The 24,918-nt window shown below is 49.7% G+C and overlaps 1 protein-coding gene and 1 long non-coding RNA gene across 5 annotated transcripts in view; one reads left to right on the plus strand and one right to left on the minus strand.

Annotated features, from left to right (window-relative positions):
* Nucleotides 1-205, minus strand: part of SLC45A3 (solute carrier family 45 member 3) — a 19,879-nt gene extending 19,674 nt beyond the window's left edge. The window contains exon 1 of the mRNA XM_038586041.1: nucleotides 175-205. The gene's annotated coding sequence lies outside the window, so the exon portion shown is untranslated. The remainder of the gene's footprint in view (nucleotides 1-174) is intronic.
* On the plus strand, nucleotides 4-14,747 carry LOC102151479. 4 transcript variants are annotated; one of them, XR_005385596.1, is made up of 5 exons: nucleotides 4-161; nucleotides 271-378; nucleotides 1,125-1,241; nucleotides 2,391-2,556; nucleotides 13,610-14,747. It is a non-coding gene; the product is annotated as an uncharacterized LOC102151479 (long non-coding RNA). The 4 variants fall into 4 exon arrangements; XR_005385594.1 differs by lacking the exon at nucleotides 13,610-14,747 and adding an exon at nucleotides 3,480-3,541; XR_005385595.1 differs by lacking the exon at nucleotides 13,610-14,747 and adding an exon at nucleotides 3,279-3,473.
* The last annotated feature ends 10,171 nt before the right edge of the window (nucleotides 14,748-24,918 follow it).

Genomic DNA, 24,918 nt, shown 5'->3' on the forward strand with positions numbered 1-24,918 from the left:
TCACCGGGGCCCTGCGCCGCCCCTCGCCGCCCGCCGCCGAGACCCCTAGGTCGGAGCTGCCCGGCCCCGCGGGGCGCCGCCCCCCCCGGAGCCAGTCTGCGACCCGGACCGGCACGTGCTGCTCGGACCAGCCCGGGAGCCGCGGTCCCGTCCTCCCCCAGGTACTCCTCCCACCGTGCGCGCCCCTCTGCAACAGAGAGAGCTTCCTTGCAGCCAACTGCGTCCCTCTCCGAAGTTAAAGGCCGGATTTCAGTGTTTTGTCTCCTTAAGGGTGTGTGTCGGGAAGAGGGAGTGATGCGCTGCCAGTGAAACGCTCCTTTGTCAGCCGCTGAGCACGGCCCCAACAGATCGGCGTCTCCAGAACGCCTCTGACAAAAGGTGGGACAAGGAGAACCCAGGCCCGGGCTGCCCTTGGGGTGGGGGAGGCCCAGCTGGGTCTTTTTTCCCCTCAAGGGGCCTTATTTGGGCGGAGAGAAATCCAGTGTATGTGCATGCTTGACTTGAATACCACAACATCTCAGGAAGATGCCTTTGAAGGGGAGGACATCCTTGGGTCTGGACCTGGACTGGGCGCTGGGGCACCGGGACCCAGTGCTGGCCCCGTCACCCACCAGGCATGACATGAAGCAAGCCGCATCCGCATCCTAGGCTGCTGGAAGGAGTTGGGCAGGTCATCTCTAAGGGCACCCGAGCTGGGAGGCCAAGGAGAAAGGGAAGTAGAGAAGGGAGACAGGAACATTGGAGCCCTGGTAGCTGTGGGCCAGAGGGCACAGGAGAGAGCAAAGTTGAGAACTTTCTGAGTCACGAAACAAGTTTAACTTGGAAACTGTCTCAGCCCTCACTCCTGCAACAGGTGACCCTCTAGAGCCCCAATGGCTTTCCCAAGCCTTTGGCATACCCATTGTGTAGCCCACAGGTACGGTCCTGGGTCCCTGAGCAGGTGTCCCCTCTGCCCCAGAAAGGAAGGCAGGAGTCAGAAGGAATTCCAGGTCAGCTGGAAAATTAGAGCGGGAGACGGTAGATGATGGCATTTTCCAGGCTTGGGAGAGAGCACTGGGAGCAGGAGGGACCCATCCTGCCTCAGAGGAGTAGCAACCCTCTCTGCCCCCTTGACTTCTTGCCAGGAGCCGACATGCCTGATGCCTTGTGGCCTGGGAAAGTGGGAGGAGGGGTCAGAGCCAGGAGCAGACAGCAAAGTATGAGCTCCTGGACCCTATTCAGCAGTCTGCTCACCTGAACAGGTAAGTGCAGGTGCCCCTTCTTCACCAAGCCAGGTGGAAGCCCTCTCCAGGGACTGCCTGCCCAGCACAGGGTGCTGCAGGGCTGTCTGCTATGAAGATGCTTCCTCCTTTCTCAACTGGTGTAGCCGTGTCATGGTAACAATAAGTAACTATGACTGAGTGTGCCAGCCACTGCTCCACACGCTGTCCGTGTCTTAGCTCATTCCTTCCCTATGACAACTCAAGACACGGGTACAGTTTTGGATAAAGGAACTGAGAGGGGTGCATGGGTGGCTTAGTTGATTATGCATCTGCCTTCTGCCCATGTCATGATCCCAGGGTCCCGGGATGGAGCCCTACATCACCAGTCTGTGCTCAGCAGGGAGCCTGCTTCTCCCTCTCCCTCTGTGCTCTCTTCCTCTCTCAAATAAATAAAATCTTAAAAAAAAAAAAAAAGAAAGAAAGAAACTGAGACAATCCCTTAGTCCAATGACTCCTCCCCACCCACGCATACCCTTAGTCTCTGGGTGCCAGAAACAAGGCAGAGGCTCACCAGTGACTTCAGAATCTTAGAGAAAGTCCTGACACCCTTACTACTTGTCACAATGCTGGTCCTTCTGCACAAGTAGTGGCTTCTATAGACCTCAGTTCCCCATTAAGTCTACTAGAGGAAAACCACGGGATCCCTGGGTGGCTCAGCGGTTTAGCGCCTGCCTTCTGTCCAGGGCGTGATCCTGGAGTCCCAGGATTGAGTCCCGCATCGGGCCCCCTGCATGGAGCCTGCTTCTCCCTCTGCCTGTGTCTCTGCCTCTCTCTCTCTCTCTCTCTCTCTCTGTCTCTCATGAATAAATAAATAAACTCTTTAAAAAAATAGAGGAAAACCACTATGTCCCTTTCCTTCCTCTCTGCCCCCACTATAGACACACGTGTGCACATGCACACACACACACACACACACACAGCCTGCTCCCTAGCCACTTCCCATTTATAGGAAATGGGGGATGACGTGAGGAGCAAGGCCATCCTTGGGGAACGGCTAATAGTCTGGCTGGATATTGGAGAAACCAAAGATGCTGGCAAAAGTGCATTAGTAGCTTCTGCCCCAGCCCCCACCTCCAGCCCCTTCCCATTATCCCTGGGCTCAGAACAAGCATTATCCTCTTCCTACAGAGATAAGATACCCAACTGGGGCTGGTTAGCCTGGAGGAGGGCTCAGAAGGCAAGAAGGATCTGGCTCCCCTTTGATGTTCCCATCTCCTCCTGCCATCTCCACCATCCAATGACTGGTCCCTTAAGGGCCTCTTCGCTTCTTCCCCTGCCTGCCTCTGGATGAGGGGTGAGCGGTCTGTTTAAGCATAAAAGCCACCAGCAGGGCCACATCCAGGCTGTGAACTGGGAAGGGGGAGGGATGGGTCCCTTGGACATGGTAATTCCACTTATGAGATTTTTCTTGTGACAAAATAATCAGAGATATATGTATCAGAAGTATGTATAAGGTGTTCATCTCATCATTCTTCACAAGGGTGAAAAACTAGAATATAACTTAACCGGCAGCATAATAAGCCATCGGCGAAGCAAATTGTGGCAAATCCCTATAATGGAACATTATCCCACCATTAATAATGGTGATAACTTAGAAGAATTTCATTTTTATTTTTTTTTAAGATTTTATTTAGGGGATCCCTGGGTGGCTCGGCAGTTCAGCGCCTGCCTTTGGCCCAGGGCGTGATCCTGGTGTCCTGGGATTGAGTCCTGCGTCGGGCTCCCTGCATGGATGGAGCCTGCTTCTCCCTCTGCCTGTGTCTCTGCCTCTCTCTCTATCTCTCTCTCTCATGAATAAATAAATAAAATCTAAAAAAAAAAAAGATTTTATTTATTCGAAAGAGAGAGAGCACTAGCAGGGGAAGGGGCAGGAGAGAGAGAAGCAGGCTCCCTGCTGAGCAGGAAGCCAGACAAGGTTTCAGGGCTCATCCCAGGACTCTGAGATCATGACCTGAGCCTAAGGCAGGTGCTTAACCAACCGAACCACCCAGGTGCCCTTAAAAATTTTATTTTTAGGTAATCTCCACATCCAACATGGGGCTCGAACTCACAATCCCGAAGCCAAGAGCCACATACTCTATCGACTGAGCCAGCCAGGAGTCCCCACATAGAAGAATTTTAATTGATGGGGAAACACTGATGATATATTATTACCAATGAACGTATCAGACTACAAAATAGTACGCACAGTGGGATATACTTTTTTTTTTTAATTAGGTATATACAGGGATGCCTGGGTGGCTCAGCGGTTGAGTGCCTGCCTTCAGCCCAGGACGTGATCCTGGGGTCCTGGAATCGAGTCCTGCATTGAGCTCCTCGCAGGGAGCCTGCGTCTCCATCTGCCTGTCTCTGCCTCTCTCTGTGTGTCTCTCATGAATAAATAAATAAAATCTTTTTAAAAATTAGGTATATACTAATGCAATGAGCATCTTGGATTGGATCTTGGGTTAGAAAAGAGACCTTAGTGGAAAAACTGGCAGAACCTGAATAAAATCTGCAGGTTAGGGGCGCCTGGTGGCTCAGTTCTTTAAGCATCTGCCTTCAGCTCAGTCATGATCTCAGGGTCCTGGGATTGAGCCCTGCATCTCCTCAGAGATCCCTGCTCAGCAGGGAGCCTGCTTCTCCCTCTCCCTCTGCCTCCCTCTCCCTCTGCCTGCTGCTCCCCCTGCTTGTGCTCTCTCTCTTTCTCTGTGTGTCAAATAAATAAATAAAATATTTTTAAAAACATAAATTAAAAACCAAAAAGTAAATACTGGTTTTCTATCATTGGGAAGGGTGATTTTGATCTGGGGGATGCCCCCTAGGGAAACTTCTGTATCTCCAAGTTCCCTATATGGATCCGGCATTGCTTTTGTAAATAGAAACACTCAATAAACATCATTTTTTAAAAGGAAAAGAATAAAATAAGATGAAGGAAGGAGGAAGAAGGAGGGATGAGAAACCACCAGGGACCTAAACAGGAAAACCAGCCCCAGGGCCTCCTTACCTGAGAGAGAGCTTTGGGTGAAGAAATGAGATGGAGCAGAATTTGAGAAAAATGAAGAAAGAACTGGAGGGATTATACCCACACACCTGGGCTGTAGTTCCACCACAAACAAAAATTTTGTGGGCACAAAAGAGGAAGAAATTGAACCCACCGAAAAAAGAACTGGACAACCACATCTTCCCTCTCAGACCTCAAGCTTGGGAATAACATCAGCTTCTAGCTCCTGAGGTCACTCATGCTCCCCTGAGACTGCCATTGCTAGAAGGTGGAGCCTCGTAATTCCTGGCAAATGCAGCCCCCCATTACACAACAGGGGACGGTCCACTTTGAGAGGCGCCCCGCACAAGGAAGGTTTTCAAACCACCACCAAACTTCAAGGGTTTCCTTCAGGAAACTCCCTCTGAACTTGAAAACCAGAAACCCTTCCAAGAAAAGAACTTTCCCCTGGATTTAAACTTCCTTCTGAGTTCTCCCTCCAGCCCACTTGGGTCCCTTGGGGAACCAGGGGAGAAACCAAAACTGCCTTCAAAGCAGAGAGATCCAGCTGAGCTGGGAGTGCAGAGGTGGAGTAATGTGGCACCCCTCAAGGTGCCTTGCCAAGGTGTTGGCTTTTCTGTAGACTGCAGCAAAATCAGTGTCAAAAAAAAAGGAAGGGCCGACCTAGAGCAAGGAAGGAGTCACAGGAGCCAGATCACAGACAAGTTGACTGAAGGAGCGTCTTCCAAGCAGCTTTAAGCAGGTTAAGTGTGGTGGGGACATTGCAGGGCTTTCAGGTACGAGGTAAGGGGTGAGCCTGGGTAAGCACAGTAGCCCACCCCAGCTCTGAGAGCCAGTGAAACCCATCCACTCTCCTCTCAAAGGCCAGACCTGAGTCCCTTAGCCTCCTCCTCATATTTTAGAGGCATCAGCAGAGTATTCAAGTCAAGAAGTCTAGAACTAGAGCAGGGAAGGCTCAGTTTGAGAAAACCCAACAGGCTGGTCAGGACGGGGTTTGGGTGGGGGTTAGAGGCCCGATGGGACTCCTCCCGGGCAGTGAGGCAGAGGTAAGAAAGGTAATACTGTCTCCTTCCCCAGACGGGTTTCAGGAGTGAACCAGACAATTTCCCTGTAGGGGCCTAACTGGGAAAGAGACTTGTTACCTGGGCTGGGTTCTAGCCCGGAGCAACGAGGTGATTAGGTCGCTGTGAATGCCAGGGATTCTAGTCGGGGAGCTCAGACCGCCTGAGGGGCCAACTACCAGGTGGGGCTGGAGAAGAGGGACAACCCGTGGGACCCTGGCTCCCGGCTCCCGCCCACCCTGAGCTCTCGCACCAGCTGCTCTCTGAGAGGTGGCATGTGCCAGCGGAAGCGTGGGCTCTCCCAGACCCCTCACCAGGTATCCAGTCATTCATCTCTCATTCAACAAGCATTTATTAAATAACAGTTACAAGTCAGGCTCTGTGCTAGGATGTAAAAATTTGTGGCTTTTAAAAAAAATTATTTTTTTAAAAGATTTTATTTATTTATTTATTTGAGAGAGAGAGAGAGAGAACGTGAGCAGGGGAAGGAGCGGAGGGAAAAGGAGAGGAGACTCCAGGATCATGACCTGAGCCAAAGGCAGATGCTTAATTGACTGAACCACTCAGGCGCCCCTTTAATTTAATTTAATTAATTATTTTTAATTTTTATTATTTTTAAAGATTTTATTTATTTATTCATGAGAGACACAGAGAGAGAGGCAGAGACATAGGCAGAGGGAGAAGCAGGCTCCCTGTGGGGAGCCCGAGTGGGACTCAATCCCAGGACTCCAGGATCATGACCTGATCCAAAGGCAGATGCTCAACCAGTGAGCCACCCGGGATGCCCCCCTTTAATTTTATTTTTCATTAATTAATTACTTGACAGAAAGAACACAAGCAGGGGGAGCCAAAGAGGGAGAAGCAGACTCCCCGCTGAGCAGGGAGGCTGGGGGATCTTGAGCCCAAGGCAGATGCTTAACCAACTGAGCCTCCCAGCGCCCCAAGGATGTAGTAACTTGATGCCTGCAAAGCAAGTCACTTAACCTGGGAGTCTCAATTTTTATGCAGAAAGCTCGTTGGTAAGAATGCAGGCTGTTGCCTAAGTAAGAGAGAATCTCAGTGCCATTTGTTCATCCCCCCTTACGTGCAGCCTCCTACCCCTGATGCCCTGCTAGGGTGGGAAAGAACAGACGAGGCTAGCTCTCTGCCCTGGTACACGGTACAGTCTTCTAGGGAAAATAGAAAATGCTGCAAAGATGTGATTCGGCGACCTATGAGCAAAGCACAAGAACCTCCAGCTTACACACCAACTCCAGGGGTCAAAATGATCCTAGAGTTCAGTGGGCTAAATCCAGGGAAGCCAGGCAGAGCTGACAAGTTCTGAGCTGGGGTTTTGAGGCCAGCATGCTGGTGACAGGGAATGATAATTACTTGGTTCTGTGCTATACTTAACAGCTTACAAAGCACTTTCACAGACATGGGGTTTGATTCTCACAGGTACCTCCAAGGTAAGCTGGTGCCTACTTCCTTTTACAGATGGAGAAACTGAGGTCAAGTAACTCGCCCGAGGTGGCAGAGCAGAAGCAAGTGAGAGCGCGAGGCCTGGCATTTGGGGGTGCTTAGGGCCCTGACTCCCACCTGGCGGAAGAAGCCAGGGATCGGCTCTGGCCTATGGCTCTGCAGCTCTGCCCAGGTGGTATGTTAGTGCAGGAGCTCCGCAGGCCCGGGCAGAGCCCAGACAGGGAGGCCAGGGAGCTCAAAGGGGATTTGGTTGCCGCCTGTGACTCCAGCTCAGAGTGGGGAAAACAGAGAGGTCAAGCAAGGGGCAGGAGGGTGCAGGGGAAGGAGCTCCAGGGAAGGCCTCGTTCCCTTCTCCCTTGGGGCTGACTCTCTGGACTGCAAGGTGAGAATACAAGGAAGACGGCTCAGCCATACCCACCATCAAGGGCTCTAACACAGAGGCGAGGAGGGCCAAATGAGGGGGAAACCCTAGAACTGCAGCAAGAGGGGAGGTCAGACTAGAGGAGGGACTTCCTAGGCATCTGAGGTAACGTGTGAAGTCCTAACATCCTTCCGTAAAGGTCCCCTCAAGCTGAATCCAGAGGAATATAGCGAAGGGATGAGGGATGAGTGAGGTAACCTGAGGCAGGCCCCATCCTGGAGATCTGGTGGGGAGGAATCCTGTGGCCTGGGCAGCTTTGCCTCTTGGAGGAATGACCTGACTGTCCCAGGAGTTGTGGGGAATAGGCTTGGGCTGGAGTGACTTTTGGCAGGATTTCCTACTGTACCTAGGATCTGTGTGCGTGTCTGCGGGGTGAGGGGAGCTGATACTAATTTAAGTGGCTATAAAGCCATTCTCACGGTCCTGATGCAATGCTCAAGATAATAAGCAACTGAGTAATTAATAACTAGATTGTGAACTAACCTCTTGCCTCAGGGTATGGTGCCACTTTTGCACAATCCATCCCCAGGCCTACGGGAAAGAGAGGCACAGGCCTGAGCCTAGTTCTGGGCAGGGCCACCGGTCCCCAGACTCTGGAGCCCCAGGAAACAGAAGGAATTGGTAGGAAGGGCCTTCTGCTGGGCTCTAAGTCCAGAAAAGGTATTGAGAACAAGCCATAGAATCTATATTCTAGATTTTGTTTGATTTTTCTTTCCTTCCTTTCTTTTCTTAGCAGGCTCCATGCCCAACATGGGGCTTGAACTCACGGTCCCGAGACCAAGAGTCACATGCTCTACTGAGTGAGCCAGCCAGGCGCCCTTAGTTTTTCTTTCCTCTAATTAATTTCAGAGTCCCTCCCAGGGCTGCCATGTACAGGTGGTACCTGTTGTACACTCCCCAGGCACAAGGAGGCAAAGCTCCTGGCTGCATCACCCTTCCCCTATGTTGCATGAAAGTGCTGTATGGGCTGGCAGTAGCCCTGGCATCTTCAGTGGACCAGGCTCCGTGCCAGGCTCTGAGGAATACTTCTCTCCCCTCCTCCGCTTCAGATCACTCCTGTCCTCCTTCTCGTATTTTTAATCTCACACCCATACCCAGCATAGGCTCTCTAGAGGCTTGGTGGGTACAAAGATCATGGACTCTGGAGTTAGACAGACTTGGGCTTGCTGGCCAACTGTGCCCTCACTAGCGGTAAACCTGGGGCAAATGATTTAACCTTGCTGAGCCGAGGTTGCCCTGTGCAAAATGGGGATGGTAGTGCCCATCCCACAGGGGTGGGTGAGAACCACAGAGCTGTTAGCTTAGTGCCTGACACAGAGCAGTAAATAATCACTGCCCTGGTCCCCTTCCCCACCCCCATCCCCTGCCTCCTGCCCCCATCTCAGGGCCACTGCCAGGTTCTGTACCCCCCGCCTTGCCAGTCTGTGTGTCTGTCCCTGTTCCCTATTCCATGAAAATAGGAGTCCCTTGCATGCAACTGGCACTGTTTTCAAAACCCTTGCACAGACTCCTCCCATGTGCTCCTGACCTTTCTCGGCACCAGACAGCAAGTGTATCCGTTCTGCATTTATGGGATGAGGACACTGCACTGAAGGGGTGACTTACCAAGGCTAATGTGGCTACAGAGTGGCAGAGCTGGACTAGAACCCACAGCCTACCCAATTTGTGCTAAGCTCCCCAGGGGTCACGTGGGGGTTTCTAGAACTTCACCAACACCTTCTAAGAATAAAAAGAGGGGAGTGGCAGGTGCCACCTGAAATCCACTCTTCCAAAACCTCTCTTCCTCCCTCCCAGCCTAGAGCAGGTAAGAGCAGAAGAGGGCCAGGGACCAGAGGAGCTGTTACTCTAGCCTGGGCAGGAAGCAGACGGCTATCTCCAGCTAACTGCCAGGGCTGGCACCGGAAGGCCGGGCCCTATCAGAGATGCTGAGATCAGACCACACGCAGGGGGCTGCCTGGATGTGAGCCGTTGATAGCATCCCCAGGGCCCCCCAGCTCTGGGACAGCCTTCCCTCCCGTCACTCACATCTCCTAGATTGTATAGTGTCTGAGCCCCCAGCCCTCCTCCTCCTCTGCTCCGGGACATGCTGTGCCTTGGTTATTTCTATGTCTCTCGGCCACTTTGGGCCTGTAGGCTGACTCTGTCCATGTAAGGGGTGGACACAAAGTTGGTAGCTCACTTCCATGAATGTTCCCTCCCGGGCTTTATGGTTTTTGTGCTCAGTGCGTCCTTTGGCCCTCACAATGACCTTGGGAGACAGGTATTATTAAAAGAGGGTATTGGGAAAAAATAAATAAATAAAAAAAATAAAAGAGGGTATTGGGGATCCCTGGGTTGGCTCAGTGGTTTAGTGCCTGCCTTCAGCCCAGGGCATGATCCTAGAGTCCCGGGATCGAGTCCCACGTCGGGCTCCCTGCATGGAGCCTGCTTCTCCCTCTGCCTGTGTCTCTGCTTCTCTCTGTGTGTCTCTCATGAATAAATAAATAAAATATTTTTTTTAAAAAGAGGGTATTATGAACTTGGAGAGGTAGCAGGTGACTCGCTAGGGCTACACAGTTGAGCCTGGCCCCAGCCCCTAGTCCTCTGACCATGTCTACTTCTAAGGAAGGCCATTTAAGGGGGTGGAAGGCGCTGGGACCGGAGCAAGGGGAGGCAGGATACATGCTCCGGCTCCGGCTCCGGCTCCGGCTCCGGCTCCGGCTCCGGCTCTGGCTCTACTCCCAGAGAAGTCTTGGTAGGATGGGCCTTTTCTTCCTTAGAGGGCCCAGGGCAGTGGGCAGGGGCTCCACGCAGCCTTCCAGACTTCCCAGAGAGATGGAGGGGCACTGGGAAGAGGACGAGGCAGCGATGCAGGGCAGCAGCCCGCTTCTGCACCGCGCCCTTGCCCGCCTTTGCCTGCCCACCCCAGCACCCAGCTGCTTCAGGGCCTGAGCCTGTGCATTTGCATTTTGATTCTTCCCCCTTCCCCCTGCAGCCTGGGGAACTCACCCCACCCCCGGGGCCACACAGCTCCTCCTGCACCGGAGGGAGAGCCTCCCAAGGTGATTATAAGCTCCCTGGAGAAAGAGACCTGTCATTAGGGGCAGACTTGCCACTTCCTAGAAGCAGCTAGCTCTCCTGTTTTTGTTCTAAGAATCTACCGGGGGGGGGGGGGGGGGGGGGGGGGGGGGGGGGGGGGGGGGGGGGGCTCGCAGACCACGGAGCCTGCTGTATGGACAGGGACCAGCTTCCCAGGAGAAAGGGTGCCGAGGGCTCCTTGCCTTTGTCTTTGACAGTTTGCTGTGCCTGAGGTCAAGCCACTGCAACCACCCTACCTCCCACCTTCCAGGAAACAGCTAAGGGGAGGGGAGGTTAGCTGAGCTGCAACAGGGTGGGGGGCTCCTGTGGGGCACTGCTCTGGGGCCTCTCCCCTCAAAGGCTTAGCAGGTGTGCAGCTCCCCTCTGTTTCTCTGGCCAGGGGTGAAGCAGGCCTTCCTGAAGCATGCAGGCAGAGGACCCTGAAAGAGGAGTGGTCCCCAGAGGCCATGCTGTCCTCCTCGCTGCCAAACAGCCTCTTAGACAAGCCCTTTCGCTTTTTACCATCAGCTGAGGGTCCACGCGCTTTTTCTGTAAAAGGCCAAATAATAAATCTTCTGGGGACCACACTACTGAACTCTGCCCTTGCTAGCACGAAAGCAGCCACAGACGGCTCACACACGAGTGGGCATGTCTCTGTTCTAGTACAACTTTATTTATGGACACTGAAATTTGAATTTCATACAATTTTCATATGTCCTGGAATAATCTATTTTTTTCAACCATGTAAAAATGTAAAAATGCTTCATCACTCGTGAGCCATACAAAACCCAGAGGTGGTCTGGATGTGGCCCACAGATGGTGGTTTTCTGTTTGTTGCATTAGAGTTGCCTTGTGTGTCATCCTCCTTAAATAAAAAGGATGATAAAGTTGATGAAAGGAGTGGAGAATAGATTAGTGTGCACCAGCACCTAGGGGCTATTTTACTGCCTTTGGATAACCATGTGGATTTATTTTTAAACCAGTGCTTATTCCATATCTATTTTGTGCTTTCATGTGATTTTCTCATCCTCACGGCAGCTCTTCTGTTTAACATCTGAGGAAAATTAAATGCAAAGAGATAGAGTGACTTGTTTGGGAATGCGCGGTTCATATACAGTGTTCTGGCTTTTTCCAGTGCAACTGGTGACAGGTGACACATGGGTGACAGGACAGGCAACGTCCTCATGTCTTAGAGTGTACATTCTAGCAGGGGAAACACACAGATTCAAAGCTAAATAATTTCAGATGGCTATGAAGGAAGGAAAACAAAATAATGAGTTAGAGGGTCAGTGGGGAGGTTTCGGGGCGGAGATCAAGAAAGAAAGGACCCAGGGATCCCTGGGTGGCTCAGCGGTTGGGCGCCTGCCTTCGGCCCAGGACGTGATTCTGGAGACCCGGGATCGAGTCCCACATCGGGCTCCCTGAGTGGAGCCTGTTTCTCCCTCTGTCTCTCTGTCTCTCTCTGTGTGTGTCTCTCATGAATAATAATAATAATAAAAAAAGTTGCCTTTCAAAAAAAAAACAAAAGAAAGAAAGAGAAAGAAAGAAGAAAGAAAGAAAGAAAGAAAGAAAGAAAGAAAGAAAGAAAGAAAGAAAGAAAGAAAGAAAGAAAGAAAGAACCTTTTGAGGAGGTGACATTTGGCTAGATCCTGAAAACTGAGGAGGAGCTCACCCCAGGAGGATCTGAGAGGAAAGCACTAGAAAAATGGAACAGTAAGTGCAAAAGCCCTGCAGCAGGCAAGTGCCAGGAATGGAAAGAAAGCCAGAGCAAGAGAAGGAGGCAGAGATGGGGTGGGGAAATGAGCAGAAACCAGATGATAAGAATTTGACTTTTGTACAGCAGGAAGACACTACAAAGAGTCAAGCAGAGGAGTGACATGATCTTTATGTTTTTAAAGATCGCTCTGGAGGTATGGGTTTGCCAAGAAGTATTAATAAATCCAGTGAAAGAAGAAGTTTCAAACAAAACAAGATGCTTTCTATGACCACTGGAGTAGCATGGAGGGCCTAAATGGGATGGGGGATACACCCAAGGAGAGTTCTGTCTGTACCCTCTCCTGTCTCCCCTATGACCACTGTCCCCCACCACACACACTTGAGGAGACCAGCCCTCTGAAACCCAAAGGGAAACAGGAGAGAGCACTAGCAGAGAGGGCAGGGTGAAGGAGGCATTTGGGAAAACAGTGTCCTCTTGTCCCCTGCCATCCTAGAGACTGGCTTCAAAGGCCAAGGGCTCTTCTCAGCCATGCCACTGGCCCCAGCCTGCACCTGGGAGGTACCAGAGGCAGGACAGGTAGATAAGGACAAGAAACAGGGTGTCAAGAGTCTGCAATCTCCTTCTCTTCCAGAGGAGAGACCCAAATGGAGCTAATCCCAGTTCAAAAGCAACAAGAATGGGAACAAGTAAGGAGGGTAGTGTTTCTCCCTTGCCAGTGGCCAAGGGCTAGGGACAGTCCCATGATGGGATCAAAAGGTTAAGCATCTTTGTCAGATCAAAGGCTCTTGGTTGGGAGGAGGGCCATGCAGGGGCAAGCAGTTTCTGGAAGGCTTTGGAGGCATTAAGGACTTTGGCTGCTGTGTGGTTTGGAATTCGAAAGGAGGGGTGGGTTGGTGGGCGGTTCGCTTGCACTTGGCAGGGAAAGGCTCTTCCCCAGCACAACCCTGTTGCTGTTCCACAGAAGGGCAACCACTGTCCATCTCAGGCCCCAGTGTAGTAAGGAGAAGCACACCTCATAAGCAGAAACAAGCAACATGGCATGTCGAGCCAAGTGGTGGTGGAACGGGTGACTGCTTGGGGCAGAGCCCCTTTGGCCGGGTCCTGCTCTGCGTTGAGGCAATGCCAGGGCCACAGAAGCAGAGACAGGCGGCCTGCATCTAATCCAGGGCACTGCTGCATCCAAGTGCCCCACCTTTGCTCAACACCCCACCCTCCTTCTGTCACCCTTGTGCCTCTGTGGGCTTCCTTTACACCAGATTTCCGAAGTCTTTCCTGATTAGCCCAGCTTCGATGTCTGTTGCCCCTACTTCCCCTTTGGGAGGGGAGAGAGGAAGGAAACTGACCTTTATTCGGGAGGGTCACTTGGAGTCAAGAACTCTGTATACACTATTTTATTCATTTCTTTTTTTAATGTTTTTTTTTAAGATTTATTTATTTACTTATGATAGATAGAGAGAGAGAGAGAGAGAGGCAGAGACACAGGCAGAGGGAGAAGCAGGCTCCATGCGGGGAGCCCGACGTGGGACTCGATCCTGGGACTCCAGGATTGCACCCTGGGCCAAAGGCAGGCACCAAACCACTGAGCCACCCAGGGATCCCCTGTTTTATTCATTTCTTATGAGAAAAATATTTATGTTTCTTTTGCAGATTAGGAAGTGGAGTCTCAGAGAAGTCAAGTACCTTGGCCAGACCACACAGAAAATGTGGTGCTGGCAGGGTTCGAATCGGGTCTGCTTCCAAAGCCCCCTTCTCTTCGCCCTTAGTGCTGCCTGGGCATCTCTGTGACTTCCCTGCGAATCGGTGCACCCTGTCATATGCTCTTTGTCACCTGGTCTCATTCTCTCCCCCTGTCAACGGAGCCCTACCTTGTGTTTCCCTCCTGCCATCCCAACAGCCCGATGCTAATGACGACCGTTCATCTTGTGATCAGTCCTTTCTGCAGAGGTGCTCTGACTGTTGGCTGGTTGTTGGAGGTCACCATTATCATGCCCGATCATTCTGGTGTTCTCCTCCATACCTGGAGAGAAGTGCGGTTTGCCCTCAGTCCTTACCAAGGAACACTGACTGAGGATCCACCATGTGCCCACACGATGCTGTCGCTTGATAGAAAACCACTCGATGTTCACATAAAAGCTGGATGTTCGTGTCCAAAGCAGCCTTATCTGTAACAGCCCCCAAACTGGAAGCAACGTAAATGTCCTTCGACAGGTGAATGGCTGAGCAAATCCTGGGATTAACACACCGCAGATTACGACTCAGCACTAGGAAAGAATGAACTAGTGACACACGCCACAGCTGGAGCGGATCTTCAGGGATTTTGTGCCCAGAGTAGGCCAAGCCCACAAGTGACCTGCTATATGATTCCTTTCATATGACATCTTCGGGATAAAACTTTAGAAATGGAACACAGGAGAGTGGTTGCCAAGGATCAGGGATGGGCAGTGGGGAACAGGGTGACAGGACCACATGAGGGATCCTGTTCCCTGAGGTGTGGTAGTTGTTTGGAATCTGGATTGCGATGGCTTGGGTGTATGTAGGCAACACAACTGTAGGAAACTAAGCCGCACACACACACATACGCACATGCACTTGCACACGCATGCCAGCGGGTAAGTGAAATGGGCCATCTGCACAGGGTTGGTGGACTGTATCCGAGTCAACATGCTAGGTGGTGACATGACACTAAGTTTTGCTAGAAGTTACCATTTAGCAAAGTGTATAAGTAATCTCTCTGTATTATTTCTTTTAACTGCATGTGAATTTACAATGATCTCAATTAAAAAAAAAAAAAGATTTGAGAGATTTCCTGCCCTCGAGGGTCTCACGGTCTCTGCTGGGTCCCCTGTTCCTTTTCTCTGCCTCTGTCCACCTTGGCCCGAATGTGGTTGAGAAGGAACAAACAGTGGCCTGATTGCTCCCAAGCTCCCGGACTTTGCATTTGGGTAATAGAGAATTGGGAGGGGGAGAGGCACCTAGAAGCTGGGGGGTAGCCCTGACATCAGAAGAGGCCAGGGAATGGTCTCCAGCTCGGGACCCCCAGGCGCCCCAGGCTCCCCAGTGGAGGATTGCAGAGAGGGCTGAGCAGTGGCGGGGGCTGCCCATCCCTGTCCCCTGACCCCTCCCTCTCTCCGGAGGAGCTGGGGCGGGGCGGGGAGGAAAGGTGCCCAGAACCTCACATCCTGGAACAGGCTTCGTGAGTAACCTTTCTAGGGAAGCAGTAGCCCAGCTGCTTCCTGCTCCCCTGGCTGCTCCCTCCCAGGCCCCCTCACCTACGGTCCCACGTGGCACAGTGTTTCTACCACTGCCTCCCAGGGACTAGGCCGCAGAGGGAGGCCCCGGGGGAGGAAGATCCTGCAGTCCTGGCCCGGGCCCTCGGCCAACCTCCCCTGCCTCCCCCGCCCCTGCCCCCCCCCCCCCCCCCCCAGCCAAGCTGGAAGCAGCCAGCCATCTCCAGCAGCTGGACACAGCAGGGGTGGGCCAGCCACACTCCCTCTCACTCCTCAGCAGCAGCTGAGGGGCCCGGGATAAACAACCCCCTTCCTCAGGGACTCTCGGCCACCACCTAATCTCATCCCCAGCTTGGCTCTCCCACGAGGAGCCCTGTCGCAGCCATGCCCAGTGGCAGGTTGGGACAGAGGCCTCTGTGGGCCCGGGGAGAGGATCCTGCATGGAGCCCCGGGGCGGCACCCCTGGGCAGGGCAGGGGTGGGCAGGGGGAGGCTCGGAGGACCGGGCAGCTGCTTCCTTCTTGTCCCTCCCATGACACGCATGACGACGGGGCACCAGGGCCTGGGCGTTCCCAGCCCAGCTGAGAAACTGCTTCCTTTCTCAAAGAGGCATGTAGTTAGCCTGGGGGAATGGAGGACCCTGGAGATCCCGGCATCCCGGCATCCGTTGGCTACCAGAGTAGAGAGAGGGGTGGCAGAGAGGTGAGAAGCCCCCCTTCCAGCCTCCTGCCCTCCAAAACACACAAACACTGGGTCTCCTGCTGCTTCTCTCTGGGACACTCGCCAGGGCCACATTCGAGAAACACCAGGTGCCTTAGAACACCTCTGCCATTGCAGGGGTGGAGGGAGGCAGCCAGAGGCAGAACGCCCCCTCCCCCCCCCCCCCCGAGAGTGGGACTAGCCTCCCTGTTCCACCTTAAAGGTTCAATCTCTACTCACATCAGCCCCCCCAGGCCCCCGTGGGTGCGTACAAGGCTGGCACTTGGAGCCTGTCCACCTGGGTGTGGATGTCAGTTCCAGGCTTCCCCACCACCCAGCACTCCCTCCTCTGTGGGGACCTACTGCAGATGAGGGGCTGAGAGACGCAGGGCTGAGGGGGCCTCACACCACTCCCAGCCCCATTGGTGTGGTCCTGGGTCCTAGGCAGAACTCCCATGTGAACCGTTTCATGGAGGGAATTGGGTACCTCTGGTGTCCACCCCTATCCCCCCAACCACCACCACCTTATCACGGGGACCTGACCCCCTGGGAGAATGCTGTTCCGAGGCCGACCTGGCCTGTGCCCTTCCCAAATGTTCGGGTATTCCAACACAGCCCCTGTCTGGCTCCATCCACAAAGACCAAAGTGTACATGAAAAGCCTGTTGTTTGCCAGCTACTTTGTAGGACAAATACAAATAAACAGATAGAGCCTGAAGCAAGGCATTGAGGAGACACAGAGGATGAGGCACCAGGAACGGCTGGGACAAGTAGGCTGGTTGGTTCCCAGCCCTTCCTCTCATCCCCTTGTTCACGCAGATTGCACCATCATCCCACCCTCCAGAGAAAACACAGAGAAATGTAACTTCGCTCGGCCACAAGAATGAAGGCTTTATAGTTCCCGGCTGGGGCTGCTCTGGCTTCTGCTACCGAAGCATTACTAACTTGTCATTCCCCCTGGGGTGGAAATACTACAGGGAGGCCTCCTAAGGCGGTTTCACTTGGGATCCTCACTCCAACTCCAACTGACAGAGAGCAGTCCGAGACATAGACCAGGGAGGCGAAGCGTCTTGCCAAACGAGGGCCCAGCTGGCTCGTTAGTGGAGGATGAGAATTCAAGCCCAGGGCCCTGATTTTCCATGTGTCTCTCTTTTTATCTGCTCCCTGATGCTTCTACTAGAGGCTGGCTATTCTGGAAAGCCAGTGAAGGGAACCAAAATACAATTGATCAGCATTGACCTTAGTTAATAAAAAGGTTGCAAAGTGTCGTTGGACTATGGGGATCTGGTCGTTGGGCTATGGGGATCTGAGGTACATGGTTCAAGCATGGTGAGATGTCCGTTCCTTCCTCTGTAAATTGGGGATAGCGGTATTACCTGAGTGGACAGTCCCAAGGACTCAAGGAGAGAAGGCATTGTAAATGTTCAAGATGGTTCCTCGCACGCAAACGCTCAGAACCAGGAGTCGTTGTCATTATGAACACATGTCAGAAGCAGACGTGGAGAGCCAAAATGAGTTTCCCAGGGTGAGATGGACATTATTAAAAGATGTCACCACGTATATTCTCACTGCTCTGTTCTTGAACATGACCATCTGTGGTTTGCCAAAGACATTTGCAGGGTTCAACTGTCTTTCCAGGAAGAGAATGAAAAAAATCCTCAAAACCAAGGTCTGGAGTCCAATAGCAGGCAGCATCCTTAAGTCACAGGACAAAAAGCAGAGGTGCCAAAGGAGGTCTGTGACAGTGGCATTCATGGAAGGGAAAACAGTCAGTTGCATCTTGGTGACTCTTACAGAGAGATGAAGCATCCAAGAATGAAGGCAATTATTTCCAGGAAAGGCAAATAAGAATGCAGATATAGGATTTCATTGGTGCTGATGGGCCAAATCCCAGAAGGATGCAATAACTGGTCTGTTTCAGTATCATCACGTAGGCCAAGTTGCCTTTGCCACTAAGGAGAAAACGGCAAAGATTTGGTTCTACTAATCCTTCGGCATGATGAGTTAATCCACCAGTGGTTCTCAAATGTCTGTGAGCTCCAGAATCAACTGGAAGGCTTGTGAAAGCCATCCTGTCGGGCCCCACCCCAGGGTCTCTGCTTCAGTAGATCTGGGATGGTACCAGAGATTCTCTGCATTTTGAACAAGTTCTCAGCCGATGCTGCAGCTGTGAGTCCCAAGCCCACATCTTGAGATCACTGGCTGAAAGCACTTTCCTCTGGGCAGCCAAAGTATATCGAATTGCAGGGACGCCTGGGTGGCTCCGTGGTTGAGAGTCTGCCTTCGTCTCAGATCGTGATCCCAGGGTCCTGGGATGGATGAATCTGGCATCAGGCTCCCTGCGAAGAGCCTGCTTCTCCCTCTGCCTGTGCCTCTCTCTCTCTCTCTCTCTCTCTGTGTCCCTCATGAATAAATAGATAAAATCTTAAAAAAAAAAAAAGAATTTTATGTTGAACGTGATGTGATGAGCACTGGGTGTTATACTACATGTTGGCAAATTGAATTTACATTAAAAAAAAAAAAAGAATTTAATGTTGAAAACAGAAGACAACCCCACGCAAGCAAAGAAATCTCTTTTGAAAGTCTTCTTGACAGACCATCAAGTGAGTAGAGCAAAGGGCCTCAAGAGACAGGATTCCTTATTCCTTCACCGTCGAATGCCTTCCTGTCGAGAATCTTGCCTTGTGTGCCCCTCTGTGGCCAAGCGAGTGCTCTCACTGCACAAGAAAGCTGCGAGGGCAATCCTAGTTTTTTTTTTTTTTTTTTTTTAATTTTTTTTTTTTTTGGCAATCCTAGTTTACAGCTAAGTTTTCTTAATACCACACGCATAAGAGGGAACAAAAATCCAGTTCTCATGACCTTGAATGCTGACACTTGTCCAAAATGCCTAATGAAGAGGAAGCATGTGTCATGTACTTTAACAGAACTCAGTGATGGTCACTGAGTGGAGAAAAGTAAAAATTCTACTAAAGCCAAAATGACCCGTTCTAGCTCCTTGAGCAAGATAACATGACAGGCGGAACTTTCAACTTCTGAGAATTATCTTATCTATACAAGAAGCACAAGGGATGTTCTTTAAAATCTGATGGAAGAGATTGTTGTAAGATGACAGGCTCCTGACCAGAATGTCAGGATTTATAGCCTGACCGTTACTGAACTTACATAAACCAAATTTTTTTTTTTTTTTTTTTTTTTTAAGGCCTCCTCACTCTCTGTTGAGATTGGGTCTTTCTTCTCCAAGGCTGAAGAGAATTTGTGGGGGAGGAGGGAGGCATCCATCTTGTCACTGTAGTTGTCTCTGGGGTTCAGTTGCCAAGATGCTCTTCCTCTGTAAAAGGCCCTCCTGATGGGGCTGTCCAAAGAGGCAGAGAGTGAGGCTTCCAGGATCCTGAGAACACAGGACGCCTCGCTGCGCCACTGAGACAGTTCAGTTGAGGCTCGTGGGTTCTGCCCTGATAATGGCCCAGTGATGGTTTGGTGGCTTCCTCTCTGGTAGTAAACTTGAAAGACCAAAGGCAGAAAACTAGGCTGGTTTCATATCCCTGCAAATCGGCCACTGACAAGTATTGCAAATCAGTTTTCCCGTCCAAACGAGTATTTCTTCGTTGAAACATATGTCCTAAACCAGGAGCCCAGTTTGTAACCACTGGATGAAAGGGTTTTTTTTTTTTTTTTTTCCTATGAGAGGCTGAAGAAACATTAAAGTCCAATCAGTTTTGTGTACTTAAACTACTAAAAGCACACTTTTAGCAGGTGCAGGTGACTCGGGAGATGGTGCCACTCTTCCCTCCCTTAAAAGCTGCCCTATATTGTGGGTTGGTTAAAGTTTACCCTTTTGCAAGAGTGTTCTTACTAATAAATAACTCATTTGTACTTCAGGGACAAAGCTAAAAGGATTTCAGTTCTGCAGGAAGGAGCTTTTCACCACCACATACCTTGCCTAGAGGTACATCGCTGCTTTTGTTTGAGGCCTCCAGTGCCAACAGCTGCTGGGGTGCACAGAGAGCTCTTTCCCAGGGGCTGGGCACACACAGCCCCACTTTCTCTTATAGTGTCCTTTGATGCAGAGGAGAGGCAGGCCCTTATTATTCCCCTTATATAAAAAGGAGAAACCAGCATGAGGTGGGCGAGGGGGCAGGTGGGTAGGTGACTTGCTTGAGAGCACCCTGTAAACCGATGTACTTCAGCCACAGGTAACACAAAGGACCGCTCATGCTAGAGTGGGCATTACACGCTCTTCCCAACTCTACTGCTGAACACCTGTTGTACTTTTTTATACTAGTCACATACATTTTCTGGAAGAATCCAATTTTAAATATTTCATGCTTTAGTTCCTTAAACCATAAAAATATCCCAGAAATGCCACTGAGATCCAAACTGTATCTTTGACTGGGTTTTCTATTTGGGAGTAGAGCATAAGTCTTCACTGTACCAATTTTGGGTTGGGGAAATATTCACCATAATTTCCATTGTTAATAAATATTGTTGGCTAAGGGATCTCTAGGAGCAACAGGTGTTCTAGAAACTCCCATTTCTCCTGTCTGGTATTATTAACTTTCTCTTTATTCTGTCGGGTTTGGTGAGGGGGGAGTGGGGAGGGAGGGAGGGAGGGAGGGCGGAGGGAGGGATGGAGGGGGTGGAGGAGGGGAGGGGGGGGGGGGGGGAGGGGAGGAGGGTGGTTTGTGAGGGAGTGTAGGCATTTTGTATCGGAGGTCGGTGAGTGTCGTGGATGGGGGATTGAGTTGCATTAATGTGCTTTATGGTTGGTATTTATATGGGCCGGCTTTTGTCTTTTCTTCTTTTTTTTTTTCGTTTTTCTTCTTTCTTTTTTTTCTTTCTTTTCTCTTTCTTTATTTTTTCTTTCTTTCTTTTTTCTTTCTTCTTTCTTTCTTTCTTTCTTTCTTTCTTTCTTCTTTCTCTTTCTTTCTTTCTTCTTAATTTTTCTATCTCTATGCCCAGTGTGGGGCTTGAACTCACAACCCCCAGATCAAGAGTCACATGTTCTACTGACCAAGCCGGCCAGTTGCCCGTCCACTGTCTGGCATTATTACCGTGTCTCCACTTAGACTTGATTCTCCCAGAATGGGGCATCTGCTTCTCAGTGACTGCTCAGTGGTGTGATGTCTAGAGAAAAGTGAATGGCCCTTGAACCAAATATTAGGTCTTGTTGCTTCACTGGAGGGCGTGGGGAGAGAATGAGGGAAAGCAAGATGAGACGAGGAATGCTTCTTCGAATGGCCCAAGACTGGCCCATTGTATAAAGCTTAGAACAACCGATCTCTTTAACGAGGTGCTGTATCTACCCTGCATTCCTTCGCTCACACCAGCACTTCCCTACAATGAAGCTTGGAACCTAAGCCCTGCATTGTTCCAGGTTTATCAGGAAATACTGTTTGTCTTGTACTTGAGCCAGCTGTGTGGCTGTCTATAGAACAGCAGGCTCCCCAACCACTTCTAGGGATACCCGGTTCGTGTATACACAATATTTTTGCCCCAGAAACACTAACCCCCGTAGAAACCATTCATTCACAAAAACAAGAGAAGGAAAAGAGAGATAGTGGTAAATTAGGTCAGAGGCAAGAGAAAAAGCAAACAGACAGGGCTTGGAGCTTGTAACTGAGATGTGGCATGCATTAGATATGAAGTTAGGTTACTGAAGCCCCAGATTATGTTCTGAGATCTAAACAGAATGTCAATGGAATACTTAACTTGAAAAGACAGTCTTGTGAAAGAGCTTTGCTATGACATCATTCTTAAAAACTTCAGAAGTCAGGCCGTATTTTATTTTTTAAGATTTTTATTTATTAATTTATATGAGAGACACAGAGAGAGGCAGACATACAGGCAGAGGGAGACGCAGGCTCCCTGTGGGGAGCCCGATGAGGGACTCGATCCCAGGATCTGGGGGTCACACCTTGAGCTGAAGGCAGATGCTCAACCACTGAGCCACCCAGGCGTCCCCAGACCGTATTTTAAAAAGGCATAGTATTTTATTCTGTTAGGGCTGAATTAGTGAACAAGAGAACTGAAGTGAGGGTGCATGTATATCACGGTCTCTATACACTTTTTATTGATGATGTCACCACACGTACTCAGTTCACTGTGGACGGGAATCACTTTTGGCCACATAACCAATCAGCCAGAGCTAGCAAATCAGTAATCTTATCCTAGAAGTTCAGGCCTTCATTGTTCTTGTTCCCATGGTTGGTTCAGCCTTACCTAAACCATCCACCCTCATCTCTTGTAGTCAGACCACTGACCACTTAGAGACTACGACACTCCTGTTCCTCCCCAAAGTGGGAAGGACTATTATATACACAACAGTCCACATCGGCCAAGGGAGTGGTCTCACACATTCTACTAAAAGGGCTTGTGTGTGTATTTGACACATATATTATCTCTTAATAGCTAACACATTACCGATATTAGTAATAGATACACAACCTTCCACAGTCTATTCCTTAAAGCCAAATTTTTGGACAAATCATTTCTAGGTGCTACCTAAGAGCTAAATCAAGGCCAACTATTATTCCCAACATTTTGTTATCGTACTTTTAAGAACGCATTTGCTTTACTAGGATGGAAACTCTGGGTGCACCCTCACTCCCTGACCCCAGAATTAGCACAGTATCTGTTTCACAATATTTGTCCTGGACTTTCATATTGAAACAGGGGCACACCCATGAGTAATACCCATTTCTCCTAGCCAAAACATGTCAAAATGGGTAACTGTCCATTCTATTAAGATAATGGAGGGAATGAGAAGCATGCCATCAAGATAAAGGAACACAGGCCCCAAGTTTCAGTATTCGTTGTATGCGAACATGTGTTAGTATTGCTTGTGCAAGAGACAAGGATTTTGAGCTGGAGGGCAGTTTCAAAAGACAGTACCTGTTTCAAAATAGGGCCGAGAGTTCACAGTTGCATTTTGAAATCTCAACCTATCCTTTGAACTTGGGATATTATCCACATAGATTCTGGGAGTTGTGAAAAGAGAACATAAGCAGATAGATATGCATGAAATCAAGAGATCCTATATCCCACTTAAAATACAGAACAGACCACTGCTGCACACATTAGGATGTTAAGTGGGCACAGCAATCACAGAACCTTTCTAATGCAAGTAGGTGGGAGGGTGTGCTGATACAGAGGACGCTGAGCCCATGGGGACAGTATGTAAAAAGTAGTTGGGATGACACCTGACTGGCTCAGTCGGTACAGCATGAGTCTTGATCCCAGGGTCGTGAGTTCAAGACCCACATTGGGCCTACAGCTTGCAGAATAATAAAATAATAAAATAATAAAAACAATAATAATAGTAATAGTAATAATAAAATGAGCTAGGGAGCATAGCGAAGCTTTTAGTTAAGTCTATGGAGGACAAACACTGCCCTCTACTGGCAGAGGAATAGGGCCGTATTTATAGTCAAGATGACTACTACTACTTTCCTCAATACAGTCACTATCTTAAGACATAATCAGAAAAATAAAAGCTTTTAAATAGCTTGAAGCTTCATAGCTAGGGGCCATAAGGACTTTTGGGTAAATTGAAGCACTTGGCAAGGGATTTTCATATCTTATCGAAAAGACATTTTTCCCTTTAAATCTTTGATATTAGTTATTGGACTGGCTCAAGTATCAGCAGTACTGAGACGCTGAAGTACAGCAAAATGCTCTAAAGTTTATTATCAGGAAGGAGAGAGACTCAAGGGGCCCACTTATACAAGATGGGGGGTGCTGGTTTTAGAAACAGCTGTGACAACTCAAAGCTCACCTGATTTCAAACCTTTGTTGTATCATACCAGCCACGACAAACCATATCCTACCTGAACCCGTTTATGCGCTATGAAATTGGAGGAATAGCAAACATCCGGCCAACCTTGGTTGTTGGGAAAACTGAAGGAGGTATTATATAAACAAACTCTTCATATATTACAATGTACTGTACATCTACAGTATTAAATTATGGTTTGGTAATGCTCATAGATGGGAGTCAAGGGAGTTCCAGGTTATTTATGCCTCTGATGGTTTTCCTTACACCAGACTACATTTCTCCCGCATTGTACTGAAACAGAAATTGGGTATGTCAATCATAAAACCTAGATTATGGTTTTTTGTTTTGTTTTTTGAGAGAGAGAGTAGGCACATGAGCGAAGGGAAGAGTGGGGAGTGGGGCAGAGAGAGACTCTTAAGCAGACGCCACGCCCAGCAAGGAGACCTCCACAGGGTCTCGTGACCCTGAGATCACAAGCTGAGCCGCAATTAAGAGTCAGATACTTAACCGACTGAACCACCCAGGCGCCCCAAACACCTAGAGATTGAGGAAAAGTGGCTGGTTCTTCCGAAGTCAACTTTGACCCGGGACAAACAACTCTGTAAGAAATAGTTATCTAGTCACTGAGAGTTAACAGCGTGCAAAAACATTTAATCTCAAAGCCAAGCGGAGCTGGTATGCTAATAGAGGACAAGGCAAGTATGTGAACCAGGGAAAAGGTTGAAAAGAATAAAAGCCCCCAATAGCTACAATATCAGCCCAATTCTCAAGAGGGATTTTATACATCTGTCTCTGTATTTAGCTCTAAACTGCAGGTTACTGTAGTTCATCTGGGTATTTGGAATTGAATGCAAATGTCTGTTTTTTAGTATAAATATTATCTTCTTACATATATTATGACTGAAAGAATTTTGCTCTTCACAACTTCATAACCTTGAATGTGAAATAAGGGAAAATGCTAACTAGGAATCCTCCTAACACCAAGTCCAGTGCTCCCTTGATTATCAAAAGTTAGGCAATCTATTGCCTCTTCATTCCATACTCTTAAGTATTAGTTACTTCTTTTGACTTTGGAGACAAGAGATGCCTTCCTCTTTCACCAACAACAGTGATAGTCACTGTTAGTTTCAAAGAATTCGTTCAGGAAGCAGAATCCCCCCTATAGTCAGTCTGGGCTGGGAGCTGACAGGCCAAGGTGATCAACTGTATAATTAGTGTATTTGCTTGAGTGTTATAAGAAGTACACAGAGCACACATC

This window comes from Canis lupus, chromosome 38 (assembly GCF_011100685.1).
Source record: "Canis lupus familiaris isolate Mischka breed German Shepherd chromosome 38, alternate assembly UU_Cfam_GSD_1.0, whole genome shotgun sequence".
Lineage (NCBI taxonomy): Eukaryota > Metazoa > Chordata > Mammalia > Carnivora > Canidae > Canis > Canis lupus.